Source organism: Silene latifolia, chromosome 7, assembly GCF_048544455.1.
Source record: "Silene latifolia isolate original U9 population chromosome 7, ASM4854445v1, whole genome shotgun sequence".
In the NCBI taxonomy this organism is placed as follows: domain Eukaryota; kingdom Viridiplantae; phylum Streptophyta; class Magnoliopsida; order Caryophyllales; family Caryophyllaceae; genus Silene; species Silene latifolia.
This window is the reverse complement of record NC_133532.1, coordinates 88,727,784-88,735,329: the sequence shown is the minus strand read 5'-3', so window position 1 is coordinate 88,735,329 and position 7,546 is coordinate 88,727,784. Positions and strand designations below refer to the sequence as shown.

The window sequence follows — 7,546 nt, the reverse complement described above, 5'->3', positions numbered from 1 at the left end:
GTCAATCAAAGTGAACAAGGATGAAACAAACACAATATATACAAGACAATATATACAAGGGAAATGAACTTGTTTTTGGTTTTTTCTATTTTTAAATTTTTATGATTTTTGAAATTTTTTCAATTTTTATGGTTTTTGAATAAAAGTTAAGTGTTAGAATTCCCATCCCCACACTAATATGGGCATTGTCCTCAATGGCCAAAATGATGGAAATTATGCAAAGATGATGCATGATTTTCTATACTAAATGCAATTCTACACTAAACTATACTACATGATGCATATTTTTTGTTATGACGGAGAGGATAATTTAAATTACCTCCCGTTGCGTATGTATTAACTTCCCCAAACCAAGTAAGACACTATTGCTAATGTCAAAGCATGGGGGAGTTCATGCACATGCTATGCTATGCATGAGACTAGATTGTCATTTTGGATTTTACAAAAGTGGGAACAATAAAGAACACCTCAAAGGAACCGAGGTGTGAGTCCTTTGATGTTGCTAGGACTAAACCAACAATGATCAAAATGAAATAAAATACAAAGAGATATAGACAAACCGTGGGAGAGTAGGAATCTCCAAGGCTAGTCTTCCATCATGCTACTATCATCATCACTTCCCTCATGAGAAGTGGTCACATTGCCACTTTCCTTGGCACTTTCTTCTTTGCTTTCCTCATCACCATCTTCATCATCTCTTTCTTCATCTCCACTTTCTTCATCCTCAATGTTATCATCAAATTCCTCATCATTTCCAACAACCTCATTGCCTTCCACCACGTCCCTAGATGCACCCGGAAATAAGGCTTCTCTATCCGCCCAACTAGGCAAAGGACAAGATGGATCAAGGAGTCCTTGCCTAGCTAGATGTAGGAGGGGAGGATATTGAGCCAAATAAGCATTCTTCCGATCTTCATAAGCTTGCTTGTGCATGGCTTGCATTAGAAGAGTGACATAATCTTTTCCAATTTCAACTCCTTGCGGTTTGAACTCTTCATAATCATAGGGGTAAGGTGGTATAACAATGGAAGAGGAGGGAGTTTCATGATCACCCTTTTGTTGTTGAATGATGTACTCGGCTTCCGTGGATAGGGGGAGTAAATAGTTGGTCCGGTGGACACTAAGACGGCAAATCTTTGCGGGTAGAGTGAATGATCGAGCCTCACTTGTAAGCCACCCATACTTGGTATCAAGGGGATTGTGAGCAACCCACTTAAACTTGTTAATCAAGGTGGACATATCAATAAGATGGCCACCATTAACAATTACGGTTTGACCCTTCTTCCCACTATCTACATGGAGCCATCTATCAACCAATAGCCTCAAAGAATTGTAAGGCTTGGTGTGAATTCTTCCAATATTCAAAGTTGATTCAAGGAGGATAAAATCGAGTCCCGTAAAATGATTGGTGTCTTTCCTAGCAATTATGGTATTTCCCACAACTTTGTGCCATATTCTTATGCCCGGATGATGGACCAAAAGAGCACGACAAGCTTTAAAATCTTCAAATTTCTTCCCGGAGATTGCCTCCCAAAGAGGCTCGGGATCATACTTCCCATATTGCTTATAGAATTTATGTTCATCGCTAAGACCCAAAATTTTACCCAATTAGGAAAGGTAATGCGTCTACTAGCGTTAGCTAGACGAAACTCAATATTTTCCTATTCTCAACTTTTGTCACTTTTAAAGAACTTAAGAATTCCAAGACAAGGGAGGGGTATGTTACTTCCTTCATTTCAAACAATTTCTTTAAACCCATGGCATTGAAAAAGACTCTTGTTTGTTCAAGAACGCCCAACTTCTCTAAAGCATCTTGGCATATGAATTTGGTGGATTGAATTTGTTTCATAGCAAACTTGACAAATGTATTTCTATGAGAATCGGAAATGAATGTTACCTCCGGGTAATGCAAGAGTTGATTAATTACCGGAGTAGAGGGTGATGCTTCCATAGAAATTTGTTGAGGTGGTTGCACTTCCAAGCTTGGTGTTGATACCACCATTGCCAAAGCTTTCTTCATTTGTAGAGCTTTTTGCCTTTGAGAGAGAGTTGTAGTCTTTGGTGCCTTTGCTTTTGCTTTTGTTGCTCCCTTTGTTCTTGCCATTTGATGAGCTAACCAAGAAAAAGATCAAAAATCTTCAATTTGTAGAATGCCCAAATTGATTTTGAAGGTGAAAGGCTTTGCCTTTATGAGAACAAAAATCAATTCAAAGGTGAAGATTTTGTGCTTGGTTTTGATTGTTAATGAAGATGGAGTGATTGATTTGTTATTTGAAAGATGGTTTGATTTGATTTTGGTGAGTTTTGTTGAGGGTTTTTGTTTTTGAGATGGAGAGGATGAGGGTTTTGATGTTATGGGTAGTGTTTATGAGTGAATGAATGAATGAATGAAGGTGGGGTGGGTATTTAAAGAACTCGACATTTTCGAATTGTAGGGGACAATCCGTGCGGATTAGGCGCAATCCGCTCGGATTTTTCAGCTTCAAATTTTCAAAAATCCCGCCTAGAGACGGGCGGATTCTGGATAATCCGCTCGGATTCTTTTTGGATGAGACGGGCGGATTTCGTGCAGGACGGACGGATTCTTATCCAGAGATTTTTCTTTGTTTTTCTTCAGCTGCAAGACGGGCGGATTGATTACAAGACGGACGGATTCTGAGAGACGGGCGTCTTTCCAGAAATCCGCTCGGATTCTTCAATGATTTAAAATTTGCGTTTTTTGCCCAGCCCAAGACGGGCGTCTTCTCGCCAGACGCTCGGATCCTCTCGCAGACGGGCGGATTCTCGTGAATCCGCTCGGATTGGTCCTTGTGTACACGGATTGATTCCATCCGTGCACCAACGCATTCCCTTATCATTCTTTCTTTCTTTCTTTCGAATCTTGTGTTCTTCATTGCGGGGGCACTACTAAGGCATGAATAGCCTAGGCAATTGCCATCCCCACACTAAGGTAAAGCACTACACATCAATTAAAATCATTAGTCCCTCCCTCACTTCTCTCTTTTCATGACAATTATTTTGATCAAAGTAAATAAAATCCAAAAATGACAAAAAAATGCAATACAAAAATTAAATGTAAGTTAGGGAGTTAGAAATATTCACAAGTGGTGGTTTAGGGAGGACTCCACCAAACTCTCATTCTTGATGAGATGTCAAGGGGGCATGTTCAAGGTGTTGTTGATGTTGCTCAACACCTCGAAGAAGTAATTAAAAGCTTGTTCATTGTTGTGGTAGAGGTCCTCAATAGACCGTGGCCCTTGTTGTTGATCATGATCGATGGCATGCCCAATGTAGGGATTAAAGATCCCTTCAAATTCGTCGTCCCAAAGACCACAAACTTCATTGAGTTGATCATTGAAAATCTCTTGCTTGGATGGAGACAACTCTCCCAATTTCTTTTCTTGGCCAATGAGGCCATCTTCTTCTTCCTTGGTTGATTTTGATGAGCTTTGCAAGCTCTCCTTTTCACAATTCACTTGCTCTTTGAATGGAGCATCTTCAACTTTCTTCTTCCATTGGAGTTCCGATTTCTTCTTTTCATCTTTCCGGCTATAATGATCAATCATGAAACATGGCTCATGCAAACGAGGAGCTCTCATGGTCTTGTCAAGATTAAAAGTTATGCTTTCATCTCCCACTTCTAGAGTGAGCTCTCCATGTTTCACATCAATCACCGCACCCGCGGTGTGTAGGAAAGGTCTTCCTAAGATGATTGGAATGTTGGAATCTTCCTCCATATCAACAATGACAAAGTCCACCGGGATGAAAAACTTCCCAATTCGCACGGAGACATCTTCCCATATCCCTAACGGTGTCTTCGTCGATCTATCGGCCATTTGAAGAGTGATATTGGTACATTTAAGCTCTCCCATTCCCAACCTTTTACTTACCGAGTACGGCATGACACTCACACTAGCCCCTAGATCACATAAGGCTTTGTTGATCGTTGTGTCGCCAATGGTACACGGTATTGAGAAGCTTCCCGGATCCTTTAACTTTGGAGGTGAACTCCCTTGAAGTATTGCACTACTCACCTTAGTGAAGGCGATAGTCTCAAGTTTCCGGATTGACTTCTTCTTTGTTAGGATATCTTTCATGTACTTTGCATAGGCCGGAACGTGATTGATCAATTCCGTGAAAGGAATTGAGACTTCTAAGTTCTTCACAATTTCCATGAACTTTCCAAGTTGATCATCAAATTTGGGCTTGGCTTGACGACTTGGAAAAGGAAGTCTAATCACAATGGGCTCCTTTTCTTTGGCTTTGTCTTCATTTTTCTTTGAACTTTCTTCTTTTGATGATTCCCCTTCCTTGGGACCTTGCACCACAACTTCATTCTCACTAGCTCTCATAATTTCATCCTCAACTTGCTTCTTTGGTGCTTCATATCTTGTACCACTTCTCAAGTGAATGGCACTAACCGTTTCATGTCTAGGGGATTACCTTGAGGTGGTAATTGCCCCTTTTGTCTTGATGAGTTTGAAGATGCTAGTTGGGTCAATTGTGTTTCCAACATCTTGGTGTGAGCTAGAATGTTGTTGATGGTGGTATCCTTTGCTTGGCTATCCTTTTGCATTTGGGTGAAGAATTCTTGTTGATTTTTTTGCATTTGAATGACCGCTTTTTGGACATCAAAACTTTGGTCATTGTGGTGATTGTATGGATTTTGATTTTGGTAGCCTTGGTTTTGATTGAAAAAGGGTCTTTGATTTTGATTTCTCATGGGTGGTGGAGTGTATGTAGTTTGAGGGTTTTGGACATTTTGGCTCTTGTACGAGAGATTTGGGTGGAACTTGGTGTTTTCATTGTAAAAATTTGAATAAGGGGTGCCACTTTTGTAAGCTTGGAAAGCATTGACTTGTTCGGTTGTTCCCCTACATTCACTTGAGTCATGACCCAAGGTTCCACAATTCTCACATATCCCGCTTGGGATTGATGAGGATGCCGTCATGGCATTGACATGATGCTTTGATGATTTTGAGCTTTCCTCAAGTCTAGCCATAGCTTGTTCAAACTTCAAGTTGATTGTGTCAATGTGAGCACTAAGTTGAGCACCCAATTGAGTCACGGTGTCCACTTCATACTTTCCTCCTCTAGTAGCCTTGCGAGGCCTACTATATTGCGAATTATGGACCGCCATTTCCTCAATCTTGTTCCATGTTTGATTGTCATCAACTTCGGTGAACATTCCATTTGATCCCATATTGAGAATGTTCCTTGAATCTTCATATAAACCATTCCAAAATTGTTGCACTAAAAACCATTCGCTAAGTCCATGGTGAGGACATGAGCGACAAATACCTTTGAACCGCTCCCAAGCTTCATACAAAGATTCTTCATCCCTTTGCTTAAAACCCGTAATTTGAGCTCTTAGCATATTTGTCTTCTCCGGTGGGTAGAATTTTTTGTAGAAAGCTAGAGCTAGCTTCTTCCAAGAATCTATTCCAAGGGTGGCCTTATCAAGGCCCTTCAACCATTGCTTTGCGGTGCCGATTAACGAAAAAGGAAATAAGACCCATCTTATTTGGTCTTGAGTCACGCCCGTTTGAGAGATAGCTTCACAATAATCACAAAATGTTTCCATATGAGAATGAGGGTCCTCACTAGGCATTCCCACGAATTGGCTCCTCTCAACTAGTTGAATGAAGGCGGACTTGGCAATAAAGTTTCCGGTAAGATGTTGTGGGGTAGGAGTACCATTTGGTAGATCCTCCTCGGTGGGTATAGAGTGTGACGAGAATTTAGGCATTGTAGGTGGATTTTGTGTGGTATTGTTTAATGGGTTCTCTTCTCCTTCTATTGCGAAAGGATTGACAAACTCACTAGTGGGTTGAACAACTTCACCAACACCTCCCAAATTCCTCCTAACAAGTCTCCTATTATTCGTCAAGGTTCTTTCGATTTCACGGTCAAAAGGTAACAAATCTCTTTGTAACCTTCTAGACATGCAAAATATCAAACAACTAGAAAACAATTAGAACAAACCTTGAGGAGTTTTACTTCCCCAAGGTGAAAAAGACACAACTAAAAACAATAAAAGAAATCTTAAATCAATTAAACACCGTCCCAAGAACGGCGCCATTTTTGATCGAAGCCATTTGGTGTTCACAATTAAACATATGTGGTCGTTGGTCAATGGTCGATACAAAACACAATTTATACTTCACAAACAACTCTACAATTAGTAAAGAGGCAAGTAAAGGTCGGATCCCAAGGGACGGGTATTGAAATGAAGATTCTATTGTAACTAGTGGTGTCTAGGGGTGTCACAAATTGGGTTGATGTAGAAGGTCACTAAACTAAAATAGCAATGAAAATAAACTAGCAAAGTAAATGAAATAAGGGTGTAAACAATTGATTAAAAGCACTAGGGTGTCATGGGTTCATAGGGGAATCATGGGATATGATCATACAAACATGTTCTCAAATTATAAGCAAGCAATTATTGTTGTGATGGATTGAGTTGGGTTATATCTTACAATCCTAGGAAAGTTTGGGTCCCGAGCCGAATCGATTAGAATGTACAACACCTACAAGTCGACTTAATCTTCCCTACTTAACACATGCATGGTCTAACAAGACTCGAGTTGGGTTATGTCTTACAAGTCAAGTTGAAAGGATAGAAGATGATAGTAAATGCAAGGATTCATAGGCTTAGCATTTCATCAAATATAACATGTGCATGTATTAAGATCAAAACAAGCAAGCAAATAAGATATGAAAGCATATTAATTTAAGCATGAATCATTCCCCATGTTGGTTTCCCCTAATCACCCATTAAACCCTAGCTAAGAGACTACTCACTCATTATCATATTGATCATGCTAGAAAGGTTGTCAATCATACTAACATAATGAAACATGATGAATAAATGAAAGTAATTAGCAATAATTAAAAAGGGATTAAGAGATTATACCTACTAATGATTCCAATAATAAAGCAAGAATAATAGAAGAACTTGATGATTGATGGAAGATTGTCAATCTCCCAATAAACCCAATAATCTTCTAATTACCCAAAATAAATGAAGAACTAGAGAGAGATTAAAGAACTAAAACTTGGATTAAAACTTGATTAATATTTGATTACAATATTGAAGAGAGATTTGATTGATATTAACTACTCTAATTATTGATAAGAAGAACATGCTCCTCTAATTAGACTAATGGGGTATTTATAGTAAAAATTAGGGAGGATGCATTAGGGTTAACTAAGGGCTAAACTAGTAATTACACTTTTAAGTTGAGCAAGGAGCCTCCGGGATTGTCCGAGAGAAGGGCTTCTCCATTTCGTAGCTTGAAGAACGAAACTATCTTTGTCTTTGTGATCCGAGCGGATGGGAGTCGGGACGGCCGGATCTGGGATGGACGATCCGAGCGGATCAAGGAACAAGACGCTCGGATCTGGCGACGGGTAATCCGAGCGGATTCTGGTGAGGACGCTCGGATCGGGCGAGGACGGACGGATTCCCTACAATCCGTTCGGATTGTAGTTCAGCAGCTTTCCTTCTTCTTTTTCTTCCCTTTTCTTCATGGATTCCTTGGGG

At 39.9% G+C, this 7,546-nt stretch overlaps 1 non-coding gene across 1 annotated transcript; it reads left to right on the top strand.

Moving 5' to 3' along the window:
* Positions 1-5,270: 5,270 nt before the first annotated feature.
* Positions 5,271-5,377, top strand: LOC141593523 (small nucleolar RNA R71). Its single transcript, XR_012521601.1, has one exon. It is a non-coding gene; the product is annotated as a small nucleolar RNA R71 (small nucleolar RNA).
* The last annotated feature ends 2,169 nt before the right edge of the window (positions 5,378-7,546 follow it).